Genomic DNA, 16,846 nt, shown 5'->3' with positions numbered 1-16,846 from the left:
GCGCAGTACAGGCCCTTCGGCCCTCGATGTTGCGCCGACCTGTGAAACCACTCTAAAGCCCATCTACACTATTCCCTTATCGTCCATATGTCTATCCAATGACCATTTGAATCCCCTTAGTGTTGGCGAGTCCACTACTGTTGCAGGCAGGGCATTCCACGCTCTTGCTACTCTCTGAGTAAAGAACCTACCTCTGACATCTGTCTTATATCTATCTCCCCTCAATTTAAAGCTATGTCCCCGCGTGCTAGACATCACCATCCGAGGAAAAAGGCTCTCACTATCCACCCTATCCAATTTATCTGATCATCTTGTATGCCTCAATTAAGTCACCTCTTAACCTTCTTCCCTCTAACGAAAACAGCCTCAAGTCCCTCAGCCTTTCCTCATAAGATCTTCCCTCCATATCAAGCAACATTCTGGTTAATCTCCTCTGCACCCTTTCCAATGCTTCCACATCCTTCCTGTAATGCGGCGACCAGAATTGCACGCAATACTCCAAATGTGGTCGCACCAGAGTTTTGTACAGCTGCAACATGACCTCATGGTTCCGAAACTCAATCCCTTTACCAATAAAAGCAAACATACCGTACGCCTTCTTAACAACCCTCTCAACCTGGGGATGATTTAATTGGTTACCGCCAGCTTTCCTGGGTCCCTATGAACACATTCAGGAGTTCTGCCACACCTTTGTGACTATCTCCTCTACCTCTGTTTTTCCTGCTCCTTCAACAATAACGTAATGCACATTATTCCACAAGCAGCTTTTTCTCCTCTAATTTGTTGTGGGGATATGGATGACATTGTCATGTTATCATATTTAGTTCAGAGGAGGGATTATGATATTATTAGTGAGGGAATTTCAGGAGTTTAGCCCAGATGCATGAAGGAATAACGCAAAGTGCCCTCGTAGGTACAGTGTGTGGCTCAGTGATCCCACGGGAGCCTACAATAAATGCAAAGATTAACTGCTGTTAGGTGGCTGGGAACAAGTGAAGCCTCTCACACAGCAGATCGTGAGGTAGGACATTAAAAACCCAACACGTTCTCAGTTGCATTCCCAAACATACACGGTCAACCTCAGTCAGGGGCATCGTTGCAATCACATCCTGGCCCATGTAAATGTAACAAACCAATGCACTGGGAAACAGCCTTAGAAATTAGCAAATGGTTTTGATAATTTTTCTCATGGGTGTCAGACTGATTCAACAGAAAAGGAACGGGATGCCAGTTTCTGTTCATCATGCATGGGATTTCTCATGGTTGAGGGTGAACTCTGGATACTAATCCTATACAAAGAGGTAGTTTTTTGCCCTGTTGGGGCACCAGCTTGGATGGTACTGTTGTTTTCACTGCCCTCTGGCCTAGGGAGGAGAAAACAAAATCAGTGAAGAATCAGAGGGCAGATGAGGGTTTGTTTTTAATGCAACGTGGTGTTCTGTTCTGTGTGAAGCAGTGGTGGAAGCAGATTCAACAGTAACTTTCAAAAAGGAAATGGATAGCTTCTTGAAAAGGAAAAGTGTGCAGGGAAAGAACAGGGGAGTGGGTATAACTGGATAGTTCTCTTCAGCACTGAACTGGCACAGGCCTAATGGACTAAATGGTCTCCTTCAGCGCTGTCTGGTCTCTTTCCTAATTGATTCCCAGTTGCCCACTGATGGACTTACCACATTGGGCATTAGATGAGAACAGGATTGGGCTGGGTTGGGTTGGGGCTGTGATGGCCTTCACGGTTCAGCAGCCACCTTTTCAGGTCAAAAAGCAAAACAGGACAGAATGCTGGATGAGCAGTTTGCGACAGCAGAACCACATCACAGCAAAAGTCAGCAGCTTTAGGAGGGAAAAGAAGGAGATTAGGAGGGCAATATATACCCCCACTCTGCTTCACAAAGGTGCATCTGGCTACAAGGAGGTCAAAGGGTAGATTTGAGTGCAAGAAAATGATGGGCCGAATGGTAGTTTAAACAATTATTTTTATATAAGGGGCAATTCTGTCAGTTAATCTATGTGGTCAGTGAAGAGAACGAGTGAAGTAATTTGATCCACGCACTCATACATTACCTAATCAGGTTACAAATCCATTACTGCAAAACGTCATAGATTTTATGACAATCACAATGTTCGTGTTGGTTGATTGCTTCATGAAACATCACACGTTAGTGTTCCCACTCACGATAATAACTGGCTCAAAAATCTGACCGATTCAGGTGGCAATCATGTGAAAACAAATCTGCATGGGTGCCTCATGAATTCCTTAATTTGTTTCATTTTCATTTTATCAAGTCATTGTGCAGCAGCATCATTTCTTGCGTGAGCACATGACAGACTTTTTTCTGCTTCTAGGCTGAGACGTACTTTGAGCTTCTGCACAATGGATGCTACAGAAACAAGATGAAGGAGCTTTGTTTTCATGGAAAGGCAGCTCCCCTCCCCCCCCACCCTGGTTATCCTAAATTATGTAATTCCCCCAGCGCCGCTGTATGTTCGACACCTTCAGGGAGCTTCCACAAGGCAGAATGCCATTATTGTTTTCATGTCACGTCCCCTTGAGAAGAGAGATGCGGTGTGCGATGAAATTAATGATCCTTGAGAAGTTTCCAAACTTTTAACATTGCAGTTTTAACATTGCAAATATTTATCAGGGTGGCCTCCACATTGGAGTTTGTGCAACAGTGAAAAACAGATCTTTCCGAAACTGTGGTCTGTTTCACATCTCTCCCAGTTTTCTATTCCCATTGATGATTTGCTATTGCCTATTTTACACCACCAGACAAAGTTGAAACCTGCCCCTGGATTCCGAAATTTGGATGACTAAATGGGGCTGCACAGTGACTCAATAGCATTACGGCCTGTTCATGGCTAGGTGGCACTGCTGAATAACGTACCGCTCTCAGTTGCTGCTTCATGGGCTGCAGACACTCAAATTCAACTGGTAAAGGTTATCGCGGGGGCCTTTACCAATTTTGAACACAGGAAACATACAAGGAATAAAACTTCAGGGAATAAAGTCATTCCTTTCATTGCATCAGCAATTCATGTTTGTACTTTCGGTTGCTGTGTTGATGGCTGGGACAATTCTCATCCCAGCCTCATCGCACTCTCTCTCGCTTTGTCCAACTGATCGGACAAAAGACACATTTGGCCTGGACGAGTGATGAGGATTTCGCTCAAACATCAGCTTATTTTGAGAAACCTTGCTCAGTTCAACAAAAGGTGTGTGAAATCTTGTCAAATGGTTCTGTTACAGAGTTACTTCAAAGCAAATTTGGATGAAAAGACTGACCAAATCCTTTCTTTTTCGGAGCAAGCTGTAAGTTATTTTAAAAAAAAATTTCTGCTTTTTGCATTTCTGTGCATAACTTTCCCAGGAGACAGAGCATTACAAGATTGTTCTGCTGCTGAAGACAGTTTATTTTCTGAGGCTGTTACTGGCAAACTATTTTTTTTAACACTACTTTCAAGGGGGGGAGGCATGTGGCACTGGGACTGCGGCGCTGAGGACACGGGTTCGAATCCCGGCCCTGAGTCACCGTCCGTGTGGAGTTTGCACATTCTCCCACTGCGCCACTGTGCTGCCCTATCATTGCAGTGTTAATGTAAGCCTACTAGTGACAATAACAAAGTTTGTTATCTCCTCCCGCAAACCTTTGAGGCCTACCCAGCCCTGGACTACAGAGACCAGTTCCGGGGTCAGAGGAGGGAAATGGGCCAGGAGCACTTGTATGGAGCAGGCTGAGAAGGGAGGCAGCCAACATTTGGGGGAAGTACATTAGGGTTGAGTGTAGGTCGCGGAAGACCTCTGATGCGACCACCAATTCACACGAAACCAGGAGTAAAAGTAAACTGTGGCTTTAATCAACTAGAACAGTGCCTGCATGCGACTGATCTGTTAGTGGGAGCCGCCTACAAGGCGAGTGCTCTTTATACCTCCCCTCAAGGGGTGGAGCCAGGGGCGGAGTCCACACAGGCCCCAACATGCTACATCATAGGTAATACCTTACAATGGTCCATAGGTGGAGCCCACATGGGCAACAGCGTAATACAGATATGCACATGGTGAATGGTTACAGCAATACATTCACCACAACCTCACTGTCCAATTTTCCCCACTGTTACCATCACTCAACTGGAGATTTGAAAGCCAAGGAAAATCCAAGTCTTTCACTCCCTTTATCAGTTATGAAAGGTGCTAAATTTCATAGATTGTGCAGACCCCAGACAGTCCAGACAACCAACTGCACTCAAGGCAACCATCCCCCATATCCCCAAATCCAATTCTCGCTCACATGCTGGTTCAATTAAACACAGGCTGTTTCTGTTTCCTATCTTATATTTATGACCCAAAGTCCCACAATTTCAACAGAAGCTAAATCTTTTTTTTTTTTGCCTTGACAGGAATTTAAGTTTACATCTCATTCAGCCTGTGTAAGTGAGCCGTACAATGTGATTCCCATTCATTTGCTCCTTTACACTGTCCAGCTGATGCTCTTAAAGTGGCACACAATAATTCCTTCAAGCTGTTAGTTTTATTCCAGTTCCAAATTGGTTTCTCATCGGATTCTACCTGTAGAAATTGGCAATTCAAAGTGAAATCACTTGCTTTCACACAATTCATCTTGTTTGATGCACTGAAGGTCAGTAGACATATGCTGGAGTGTGACACGAGCTGCGGTAAGCATCATGTTCAAATACTTCAATCAGACGTTGTTCTGTGTGGCAGAGTCAGGAAGTGAGCTCTGTCACTTGGGAAAACGCTGTGCACAACTGCAAGGAGTTCGCACAGAGAAAGAAAAACAGTGCTTAGCTCCCAACTGGCTACCCAAACGATTGGGTTCCACTTCCCTTTTCGATAGACTACGCTCCTTTCGCATTTCTCCTGCCAAGAGTTCTGAAAGGTCAAGCGTTTAAACGTAATGCCCTCCCCACCCCCGCCCCTCAACAAGAAATCTTATGTTGCAGCTCAGGGGTGGCTGGGTCAGCACGAGAGAGAGAAAGGAATAGAAAGTTCACCTGATAGGGGGTAGATGAAGCAGAGTTGGGGGAGGCTCATGTGGAATGTTGACACTTGAACTGCTCTGACATTCTTTGACCAGAATAAATAGATGAAGCTGGGTTGGGAAAGAAGACTCGTACTCGGCACTTGTCATAAAAAAAACCTCGGCATGGGTTTCACCCCCACAACCCAAAGATGTGCAGGCTAGGTGGATTGGCCACGCTAAATTGCCCCTTAATTGGAAAAAAATAATTGGGCACTCTAAATTATTATTTTTTTAAATAGATAAAATAGAACCTGGGATTTTGTTTCATAATAAGGTGGCAAGGATGGTACGGTGGTGCAGTGTTTAACACTGCTGCCTCACGGCGCTGGTGACCCGGATTCGATCCCAGCCCCGAGTCACTGTCAGTGTGGAGTTTGCACATACACCCCAGGCGGGATTCTCTGATCCCGCGGCAGAGAGTGCACGCTGTCGTAAACGCCGTCGCGTTTTACGACGCGTGAACGGGCTGCCCCGACGACTAATTCTGGCCCCTACAGGGGGCCAGCACGGCAGGAGCGGTTCACGCCGCTCCAGCTGCTGATCCGCGCATACACAGTGGCGCCGGCGCCAACGCACGCATGCGCAGTGGCTTCCTTCAACGTGCCGGCCCCGACGCAACATGGCGCAGGACTACAGGGGCCGGCACGGAAGAAACGAGGCCCCCAGCCAGAGAGGCCAGCCCACCGATCGGTGGGCCCCGATTGCGGGCCAGGCCACATCGGAGGCCCCCCCCTCCCGGTGTCGGACCCCCCCCCCTCCCGGTGTCGGACCCCCCCTCCTCCCCCATAGGCCGACCCCTCGACCCTTCCACGCTGAGTTCCCGCTGGCCGAGAGCAACTGTGAACGGCGCCAGGGGGACTTGCCGTTTTAACGACGGCTGCTCTGCCCAACCCTGGCCGAGAATCGGCGGGCCGTCTGCGTAGAGCGGCCCCCGACCGGCGCCGCACCAACCACGCCGGCGCCAATGCTCTGCGGAGAATTGCGTGCCGTCGGGGCGGCGTGGCGCGATTTGCGCGGTTGCAAGGATTCTCCGGCCCGGCCCCGGGCTGAGAGAAACCCGCCCCCGTGTTTGCGTCGGTCTCACCCCCACAACCCAAAAAGATGTGCAGGGTGGGTGGATTGGCCACGCTACATTGCCCCGTAATTGAAAAAAAAAGAATTGGGTACTTCAAATATTAAAAAATAATAATGAGGTGGCAAGAAATAGGAGCACGAGTGGGCCATTCGGCCCGTCGAGCCTGCTCTGCCATTTAATGAGTCAATGGCTGATCTGGTTGTGCCCTTAACTCCACTTTCCAGCCTACCTGCTCCCCTCAACCCTCGACTCCCCTGCATTAAAAAAATCTAGCGAATATATTCAATGACGCAGCCTGCACTGCTCTGTGGGGATGGGATCTCCAAAGACTATTGACACTCGTTGAGCAAGGAAATTCCTCCTGACCTCTGGCTTAAATGGGAAAGATCTTGGCCTGGATTCTCCCCCAAACGGCGGGCGGCCGTACTGGCGCAAAGAGTGGCGTGAACCACTCCGGAGTCGGGCCGCCCGGAATGGCGGAATCCACCGCACCTCCGGGGGTAGGCCGGCGCTGGAGTGGTTGGTGCCGCACCAACCGGCGCCGAAGGGCCTCCGCCAGTTGACACGAGTTGGCGCATGTGCGGGAGCACCAGCGTGTTCTGGCGCATGTGCAGAACCGCTGGCTTGATCCCTGCACATGCGCAGGGGGTTTCTTCTCCCCGCCGGCCATGGAGGAGCTTTACAGAGGCTGGCGCAGAGGGAAAGAGTGCCCCCACGGCACAGGCCCGCCCGCAGATCAGTGGGCCCCGATCGGGGGCCAGGCCACCGTGGGGGCCCCCGGGGCCGGATCCCCCCCGCGCCCCCACTGAGGACTCCACAGGCCGCCCTCTGAGCCAGGCCCCGCCGGTATGGACCTTCTATATTTCACGCTGGCGGGGCCGGTCGAAAAAGGGCAGCGCTCAGCCCATTATGGCCCGGAGAATCGCCGGGGGGGCCACTACCAACGGCTCCCGACCAGCGCGACGTGATCCCCGCCCCCACCAAAAAACCGGCACCGGGGAATTCGGCAGCCAGCGTCGGTGCAGCCGCCCCGCAAGGAGATGGCAGATCGATCTTGCGGGGCAGCGGAGGAAAGGAGGTCCTCCTTCAGAGAGGCCGGCCCGCCGATCGGTGGGCACCGATCGCGGGCTAGACCCCTTTTGAGCCCCCCCCCCACCCGGTGCAGGAACCCGCCTCGCCCACCCACAGGCCGCTCTCCCCCCCCCACCAGTGTTCCCGCGCTGTTCCCGCCGGCAGCGATCAGGTGTGTTGGGCAGGCCGCTCGGCCCATCCGGGCCGGAGAATCGCCGCTTGTCCATTACCAACGGCAAGCGGCGATTCTCCCACCCGGCATTGGGGGGGGGGGGGGGGGGGAATTCTGCCCCATATTCTGTTAACATGTGTTCCAAGTTTGAGATGGACTGCAAAACAGCTCAATTTCTAGGTGTGCACATCACCAACAATCTGTCCTAGTACAGCCACGTCGATGCGACAACCAAGAAGGCTCAACAGCGCCTATACTTCCTCAGGAAACTAAGGAAATTCAGCATGTTCACATTGACTCTTACAGATTTTTAGGGCACCATTGAAAGCATCCTATCTGACTGCATCACAGCCTGGTATGGCAACTGCTCGGCCCAAGACTGTTAGAAAGTACAGAGAGTCGGGCTTCCGGTTGCGGCTATGCTGAGCTAAGTCGCACGTTCGGCAGCTCCTGCCAGAAATGGACGTTTGGGCTCTTTTGAGGGGCCCCAGCAGCATTTGTTCAACGGTTCCCAGTGTGGGAAGGTGACAGTATGATTTCCCCGGCACTGTATGGATTGGATCAGGAGTGGAGCGGTGAAAAAAGTAATTCTGGTGCAGCAAAAAGTGCGAGGGAGGAAAGCCAAGATGGCGGCGGGTGGAGACCAGGCAGCGTGGACGCAAGAGCATAGATTCATAGATTCATAGAAATTACAGTGCAGAAGGAGGCCATTCGGCCCATCGAGTCTGCACCGGCTCTTGGAAAGAGCAACCTACCCAAGGTCCACACCTCCACCCTATCCCCATAACCCAGCAACCCCACCCAACACTATGGGCAATTTTGGATACTAAGGGCAATTTATCATGGTCAATCCACCTAACCTGCACATCTTTGGACTGTGGGAGGAAACCAGAGCACCCGGAGGAAACCCACGCACACACGGGGAGGATGTGCAGACTCCGCACAGACAGTGACCCAAGCCGGAATCCAACCTGGGACCCTGGAGCTGGAGCTGTGAAGCAATTGTGCTATCCACAATGCTACTGTGCTGCCCTGGAGGTTCTCAAGCGCTGCTTCACGGAATTGAAAGCAGAGCTGCTGGAGCCGATGAAGGCTTCGATCGACAAGCTGGTCGAGACTCAGAAGGCCCAAGGGGCGGCGATCCGGGAGGTGAGGCAGAAGGCCTCGGAGAACGAGGACGGGTTATTGGGCCTGGCGATGAAGGTGGAGGCGCACGAGGCGCTGCATAAGAAATGGCAGGAGAAGTTCGAGGACATGGAGAATCGGTCGAGGAGGAAGAATCTGCGGATTCTGGGTCTCCCGGAGGGAGTGGAGGGGTCGGATGCTGGAGCATATGTGGTCACGATGCTGAATACGTTGATGGGCGCGGGTGCCTTCCCGAGGCCCCTGGAGCTGGATGGGGCCCACCTAGTCCTGACGATGAGGCCAAAGTCTAACAAGCCGCCGCGGGTGGTATTGGTGCGGTTCCACCGCTTGGTGGATAGGGAGTGTGTCCTAAGATGGGCAAAAAAGGAGCGGAGCGGCAAGTGGGAGAATGCAGAGGTCCGTATATACCAGGACTGGAGCACGGAGGTGGCCAAGAAGAGGGCCGGGTACAATCGGGCTAAGGCGGTTCTGCATCGGAAGGGGGTGAAATTCGGGATGCTGCAGCCTGCGCGACTGTGGGTCACGTTTAAGTACCGCCGCCATTACTTTGAGACGCCGGAGGAGGCGTGGACCTTTATTCAGGCCGAAAAGTTGGACACGGACTGAGGGTCGGTTGAGAGGGGAGGTCGCGGGGGGCTACTGTGGTTATTGTGCTTTGGGGGATGTTGGGGGATGCTCTATTCTGTTCTGTATTGTTTCCTTGGGTGCTGGGTGGGGTAGGGTGAAGTGGGGGTTTTGTGAGAGTGTGGGCATCGGTGAATGGAAGGACGGGGCCCCATTGGGGAGAGGGGAGATGGGAGGCCCGAGGTGGGGGAGCTGGGATTAGGCTGCAAAAGGGAGCTGCGCCAGAGAGGGCGGGGTCGGTCTGATGGAAAGCGCGGGCTTTTTCCCGCGCTAGGGAAGGAAGGGGGCGGGGCTGGGGGAAGGGCGGTGTTGGAGAGGACTGCCCGCAAATGGACATGAGGGGGGTGGGGAGACTACCACACTGGGGAGTCGATGGAGTGGCGGGAGTGGCAGGAGTCAGCTGACTTATGGGAGTACTATGGGGGGAGCAACGCAGCTAGGGGGGGGATCTAGCTTGGGGGGGGGGGGGGTGGGGGGGATCTGGGTTGCTGCTGCATTGGCCAAAGGTGAGCTGGAGCTCGGAGAGAGAGTCGGGGCGGGGGTCTGCCGCTGGGGGGAATGGAGAGTGCGGGAGGCGCGGGCACGTGGCTGGCCTAGAAAAGGGGATGGCTAATCGGCAAGGGGGGATGGGGGGAAGCCCCCTGATCCGGCTGATAACTTGGAATGTGAGAGGCCTGAACGGGCCGGTCAAGAGGGCCCGTGTGTTCGCGCACCTGAAGGGACTGAAGGCAGATATGGTTTTGCTCCAGGAGACACATTTGAGGGTGGCAGATCAGGTTAGTCTGAGAAAGGGGTGGGTAGAGCAGGTTTTCCACTCGGGGTTGGACGCAAAGAATCGAGGGGTGGCGATTTTGGTGGGGAAGCGGGTGTCATTTGAGGCGCTGAACATCGTGGCAGACAATGGAGGTAGGTATGTGATGGTGAGTGGTAAGCTGCAGGGGGTGCGGGTGGTGTTAGTGAATGTACATGGCACGAATTGGGACGATGCCGGATTTATGCGGCGCATGTTGGGCCGGATTCCGGACCTAGAGGCAGGGAGGTTGATAATGGGGGGGGGGGGGGGGGGGTGGGGGTGGGGGGGGGGACTTCAACATGGTGCTGGATCGAGCATTGGACCGCTCCAGGTCCAGGACGGGTAAGAGGCCGGCGGCGGCCAAGGTGCTGAGGGGGTTTATGGACCACATGGGAGGAGTGGGCCCATGGAGGTTTGTCAGACCGGGGCCAGGGAATTTTCTTTTTTTTCTTTTCCCACGTCCATAAAGCCTACTCCCAGATAGACTTCGTCGTTATGAACAGGGCACTAATTCCGAGGGTGGAGGGCACGGAGTATTCGGCCATAGCCATCTCAGACCATGCCCCGCATTGGGTGGAGCTGGAGCTAGGGGAGGAGAGGGACCAGCGCCCGCTGTGGCGCCTAGATGTGGGCTTGCTGGCGGATGAGGAGGTGAGCGGGTGGATCTGGGGGTGCATTGAAAGCTATCTAGAGGCTAACGATAATAGGGAGGTGCAGGTGGGGGTGGTCTGGGAGGCGCTGAAGGCGGTGATTAGGGGAGAGCTAATCTCCACTAGGGCCCAGAAGGAGAAAGAGAGGAGAGAGAGGGAGATTGGTGGGGCAGATTTTAAGGGTGGATAGGAGGTATGCAGAGGTCCCCGTGGAGGGACTACTCAAGGAGCGATGAAGCCTCCAGGCCGAGTTTGACCTGTTGACCACCAAGAAGGCAGAGGTGCAGTGGAGGAAAGCGCAAGGGGCGGTATATGAGTACGGAAAGAAGGCTGGCCGGATGTTGGCTCACCAGCTTCGGAAGCGGGAGGCAGCGAGGGAGATTGGGGGAGTTAGGGATAATGGGGGGGAACACGGTGCGGAGTGCGGTGGGAATAAATGGGGTATTTAGAGACTTTTCTGAGGGACTGTATAGGTCTGAGCCCCCGACGGAGGAGGGGGGGGTCGATTTTTGGATCGACTGAGGTTCCCGAGAGTGGAGGAGGAGCAGGTGGCTGGGCTTGGGACCGGTAGGACTGGAGGAGCTGACTAAGGGGCTGGGGAGTATGCAGGTGGGGAAGGCACCGGGGCCAGATGGGTTCCCGGTGGAATTGTACCGGAAGTACATGGACCTGCTGGGCCCTCTATTAGTGAATACTTTCAATGAGGCGAGCGGGGGGGGGACCTACCCCCGACGATGTCCAGAGCGCTGATCTCGCTGACCTTGAAGCGGGACAAGGACCCATTACAGTGTGGGTCATATAGGCCAATCTCTCTCCTCAACATGGACGTGAAGCTGTTAGCGAAGGTGTTGGCTACCAGAATTGAGAACTGTGTCCCGGGGGTGATTCACGAGGACCAGATGGGTTTTGTTAAGGGAAGGCAGCTGAATACCAATGTGCGGAGGCTCCTTGCCGTAATCATGATGCCTACAGTGGAGGGGGAGGCGGAGATAGTGGCGGTGATGGACGCGGAGAAGGCCTTTGATAGGGTGGAGTGGGGGTACCTTTGGGAAGTGTTGAGGAGGTGTGGCTTCGGGGAGGGGTTCATTAGTTGGGTTAGGCTACTTTATGAAGCCCCGGTGGTGAGTGTGGCCACGAATCGGAGGAGGTCGGAATACTTTCAGCTGTACCGGGGGATGAGGCAGGGGTGCCCCCTATCCCCCATGCTATTTGCATTGGCAATTGAGCCTTTGGCTATGGCTCTAAGGGAGTCCAGGAACTGGAGGGGGCTGGTCCGGGGGGGTGGGGGGCACCGGGTATCGTTGTATGCCGATGACTTGTTACTGTATGTGGCGGACCCAGTGGGGGGGATGCCAGAGGTGATGCGGATCCTCAGGGAGTTTGGGGACTTTTCCGGGTATAAGATCAACGTGGGGAAGAGTGAGCTCTTCATGGTACACCCAGGGGACCAGGGAAGGGGGATAGACGAGCTACCACTGAAGAGGGCGGAAAGGAGTTTTCGGTACCTGGGGATTCAGGTGGCCAGGAGCCAGGGGGCCCTACACAAGCTCAACTTGACGAGGCTGGTGGAGCAGATGGAGAAGGTGTTTAAAAGGTGGGATATGCTGCCACTCGCCTTGGCGGGTAGGGTACAGTCGGTGAAGATGACAGTGCTCCTGAGGTTCCTTTTTATATTCCAGTGCCTCCCCATCCTGATCCCTAAGGCCTTTTTTAAGTGGGTCAGTAGGAGCATCATGGGATTCGTGTGGGCGAAAAAGACCCCAAGGGTGAGAAGGGTGTTTCTGGAGCGGAGTAGGGACAGAGGAGGGTTAGCGTTACCTAATCTGTGTGGGTATTACTGGGCTGCCAATGTGGCGATGATACGCAAGTGGGTAATGGAGGGGGAGGGTGCGGCGTGGAAGAGGCTGGAGATGGCGTCCTGTGTGGGCACGAATCTGGGAGCGCTGGTGACAGCACCGCTGCCGCTCCCGCCGACTAGGTACACCACGAGTCCGGTGGTGGCGGCGACTTTGAAAATTTGGGGGCAGTGGAGGCGCCACATGGGTGAGGTAGAGGCTTCGGTTTGGTCCCCGATCCAGGAGAACCATCGGTTCGTCCCGGGGAGAATGGATGGAGGGTTCCTGAGCTGGCACAGGGCAGGAATTAGAAGGATGGGAGACCTGTTTTTAGATGGGACGTTTGCGAGCCTTGGGGCGCTGGAGGAAAAATTCGGGCTTCCCTCCGGAAATGCCTTCAGGTACATGCAGGTAAGGGCGTTTGTAAGATGGCAGGTGAGGGAGTTCCCGCTGCTTCCAGCACCCAGGTCCAGGATAGGGTGCTCTCGGGGGTGTGGGTTGGAGAGGGCAGGGTCTCGCCGATCTACCAGGAGATGCAGGAAGAGGAGGAGACCTCGGTGGAAGAGCTAAAGGGTAAATGGGAGGAGGAGCTTGGGGAGGAGATAGACGAGGGTACGTGGGCGGACACTCTCGGTAGGGTTAATTCTTCCTCCTCTTGCGCCAGGCTTAGCCTGACACAATTTAAGGTTCTTCACAGAGCGCATATGACAGGGGTGAGGCTGAGCAGGTTCTTTGGGGTGGAAGACAGGTGTGAGAGGTGCTCGGGGAGCCCAGCAAATCACGCCCATATGTTCGGGGCGTGCCCGGCGCTGTATGGGTTCTGGAGGGGCATTGCAAGGACGGTGTCTAAGGTGGTGAACACCCAGGTTAAGCCGAGCTGGGGGTTAGCACTATTTGGGGTATCGGATGAGCCGGGAGTGCAGGAGGCGAAAGAGGCCGGTATTCTGGCCTTTGCGTCCCTGATAGCCCGGCGGAGGTTTCTGCTACAGTGGAAAGATACGAGGCCCCCAAGCGTGGAAGCCTGGATCAGCGACATGGCAGGGTTCATTAAATTGGAGAGGGTAAAATTTTCCTTGCGAGGGTCTGTGCAAGGGTTCTTCAGGCGGTGGCAACCGTTCCTAGACTTTCTAGCGGGGCGTTAGGAGGTGGTCAGCAGCAGCAGCAACCCAGAGGGGGGAGGGGTGTACTTTGTGTTTTCTACTGTGTTTATTATTGCTTAATGGGGGGTTTGTATATTGGGGGAATTTGTGATGTAGTTGTAAGATGTTTATTTATGTGTTCTTTGTTTTTCTTTTTTCTGTAAGGGGGGGGTTTGTTGAAAATATGTAAAAATTAGAATAAAAATATTTCTTAAAAAGAAAGTACAGAGAGTCGTGAACGCCGCCCAATCCATCACACGAACCCACAGCCTCCCATCCATTGACTCTGTCTACACCTGCCGCTGCCTTGGGAAAGTGGAAAGCATAATCAAAGACCCCTCCCACCCGGGTTATTCTCTCTTCCAACCTCTCCCATCGGGCAGGAGATACAAAAAGTTTGAGAACACGCACCAACAGGTTCAAAACCAGCTTCTTCCCCGCTCTCACCAGACCCCTGAATGATCCTGTTGTGGACTAAACTGATCGCTTCACACATCTTCTCTACTGAGTAGCACTACACTCCGTATGCCTCACCCGATGCCTGTGTCTGTGTATTTACATTGCGTACTCAAGTATGTCCTATTTTTTTTCGTGAATGGAACGCAGAACAATACTTTTCACGGTACATGTGACAATAAATCCAATCCAATCAATCTAATCCAAAGGTCAATGAAATTTAACAGAATAATGCAAAAGATAAAATAATGAACAGAGGAAAAGAAAAAAAGATGAGGGGAAATCAGAGGTAATGCTTCTCTGGCTCTTTATTTTAGCAAATAGACCCTGAATATCCAAATTTATTCAGTCAGAATTGCCATCTCTGCTGCATTATTACTGCAAATATTTGCAGTGTCACAAAGCATGAGCTAAAACCTTCAAATCCACTTGACTGAGTCTGCAAGCCAGCCTGCTGAATTCCCTGGAACTGCCAGGCGTCTAAATAGAGAAATTAAAAAGAAACGCTCTAACATACAGTAATTCTTTAATGCTGCAGAGTCAAGTGACACCATTACCCTTGCCTTCATGAGGCTTCATTTTCCCAGCGCTCTATTCTTAGCCCAATACTTGATGTTTTTCTGTCAAGTTGCTTTGTATGCTAAAGTCAAAACAGAGATTTGGCAGAAAGGCACTGACTGTCTGTTAAAAGCATCACGCAGAGGAAACTAAGCCCACACGGGGTAAGGATTGACTGGCCACTATGTGTAGTGCACATGCATTTGCGAGCAAACCGTGATGTTCCATGAAGTAAATGAAAGCATTTAAGGTTTTGCTCGAAAAACCTTCACCGCTTATCTGTGGCGGTGCCACCCTCACAAAACTCCCCAACCAACATCACAAAATGAATCGGTGAGCTCTCCCTCATCGCTCGGGAGAGAAATTTGGATTTAAATCCACATGCTGAGGTATAAAGGTTGCAGCTGATACTCTACAGCACAGCCAGTGATGTTAATCGACCATGATTAAGAGTAGAAAGGGCAATTTCTGATGTCTATACACTGCCAGTCTGAATTGCCAGTAAAGAATGTCAGCTGAGGAACCCACTGGGAGCTGCAAGCTGACACCTTATGTGCTTGTGCACATTTCAGTTCCTGTGCCTCATTAACACAGCGATCCATCCATGGCTGCCCCTTACACCTGTCTGTAAGGTGATAACTCCGGCTAGATCTCTCTCTGTCTCTCTGTTTAAAAAAAAAATGGAGTGTACCAATTCATTTTTTTCCAATTAAGGGGCAATTTTAGCTTGTTCAATCCACCTACCTTGCACATCTTTTGGTTGTGGGGGCGAAACCCACGCAAACACGGGGAGAATGTGCAAACTCCACACGGACAGTGACCCAGAGCCGGAATCGAACCTGGGACCTCGGTGGCATGAGTCAACAGGGCTAACCGACTGCATCACCATGCTGCCCCTCTCTCTCTATGTTAAGAGAGAGAGAGAAGAGACAGCAATACAGCTCCAACATTAGCTTGGCTTCCGTGAGCAAGAACCAAGCTCTCCATTGCTGTGGCACGATTGCTGAATGTAAAAACTGCTGCGTTCTCTCGAATGGCCACAGCACTACTAGCAGAAGGAAGCCTGGGCACTTGACTTCAAAACTACCAATTTTGTTTTTAAGTCTTGAAGTACAATGCAGATAAATGTGAGTTTGTAAGTTTTGGTGGGATGAATAGAGAGGTCACGTATGGCTTGGAGGGTGCAAATCGAGATGGGGTAGGGGAACAAAGGGATCACTGGGTATACATCTATCATTCACTAAAAGTTGCACCGCAGATTAGCAAAGCCATTTAAAAAAAAAGCAAACCAACCACTGTGTTTTATTTCTGGGGGGATAGAATGGAAATGCAGGAAAATTATACGAAACCTGTATCAAACCTTTGTTGGACCACAATTCGAGGAAAAGGATTAACGGACTGGATATCATTTCTCTTGAGAAAAGAAAGCTAAGCAGAGGTCTTGAATATTATGAAAGGTTTCGATAAAGTGATTACTGAGAGAATATTTCCTTTTGTGGGAAAGATCATAACTGGAGGCTATCAATATGAGATAGTCAACAAGAAATCCAATAGGGAACTCAGAAGAAACGTCTTTACTCAAAGCGTGGTGAGAAGGGCAGCACGGTGGCACAGTGGTAGCACTGCAGTCTCACGGCGCCAAGGTCCCAGGTTCGATCCCAGCTCTGGGTCACTGTCCGTGTGGAGTTTGCACATTCTCCCCGTGTTTGCATGGGTTTCGCCCCCACAACCCAAAGATGTGCAAGCTAGGTGGTTTGAACATGCTAAATTGCCCCTTAATTGGAAAAAATGAATTGGGTACTTTAAATTTATTTTAAAAAGAGTGGTGAGAATGTGGAACTTGTTACCCCAGGGAGTGTTTGATCTGAATAACATAGATGCATGGAAGGGAAACTAGACAAGCACTTGAGGGAGATGGTAATAATAGATTTTGATGAGGAAAGATGGGAGGAGGCTCGGCTGCAGCGTCAACACCAGCATTGTCTGGTTGGGTTGACAGGCCTGATTCAGTGCCTATATCCTATGTAACCTCTTCATGGCCTTACCCTTCCTTATCGCTCTGACCTACTTCAGACTCAGAATGCTCGGAGATCTATGTGCTCCTTCAATCCTGGCCTCTTGCATATTGTTAGTCTTAATCACTCCCCACTGGCAGTCATGCCTTCAGATGGCTGGGCCCTAAGCTCTGAAATTCCTCTCCAAAACAGCAGCATTACTTTCTCTTCCTTTAAAAGGCTCCGTGAAACCTATCTCCTTGATCAAGCAATTGATTACCTGCCCTATTAACT

The 16,846-nt window shown here is 51.9% G+C and overlaps 1 protein-coding gene and 1 long non-coding RNA gene across 26 annotated transcripts in view; one reads left to right on the top strand and one right to left on the bottom strand.

Annotated features, from left to right (window-relative positions):
- LOC140429166 (teneurin-3) overlaps positions 1–16,846 on the bottom strand; it is a 3,593,949-nt gene that overhangs the window by 602,068 nt on the left and 2,975,035 nt on the right. The gene's annotated exons all lie outside the window — the stretch shown is intronic.
- The window catches only part of LOC140429169 (uncharacterized), a 35,574-nt gene continuing 21,750 nt past the window's right edge, over positions 3,023–16,846 (top strand). Inside the window, exon 1 of the long non-coding RNA XR_011949004.1 lies at positions 3,023–3,310. This is a non-coding gene — a long non-coding RNA (uncharacterized lncRNA). The remainder of the gene's footprint in view (positions 3,311–16,846) is intronic.

This window comes from Scyliorhinus torazame, chromosome 9 (genome assembly GCF_047496885.1).
Source record: "Scyliorhinus torazame isolate Kashiwa2021f chromosome 9, sScyTor2.1, whole genome shotgun sequence".
Classification (NCBI taxonomy): domain Eukaryota; kingdom Metazoa; phylum Chordata; class Chondrichthyes; order Carcharhiniformes; family Scyliorhinidae; genus Scyliorhinus; species Scyliorhinus torazame.
The sequence above is the reverse complement of the archived record's forward strand: the minus strand, read 5'-3'. Positions and strand labels throughout refer to the sequence as shown.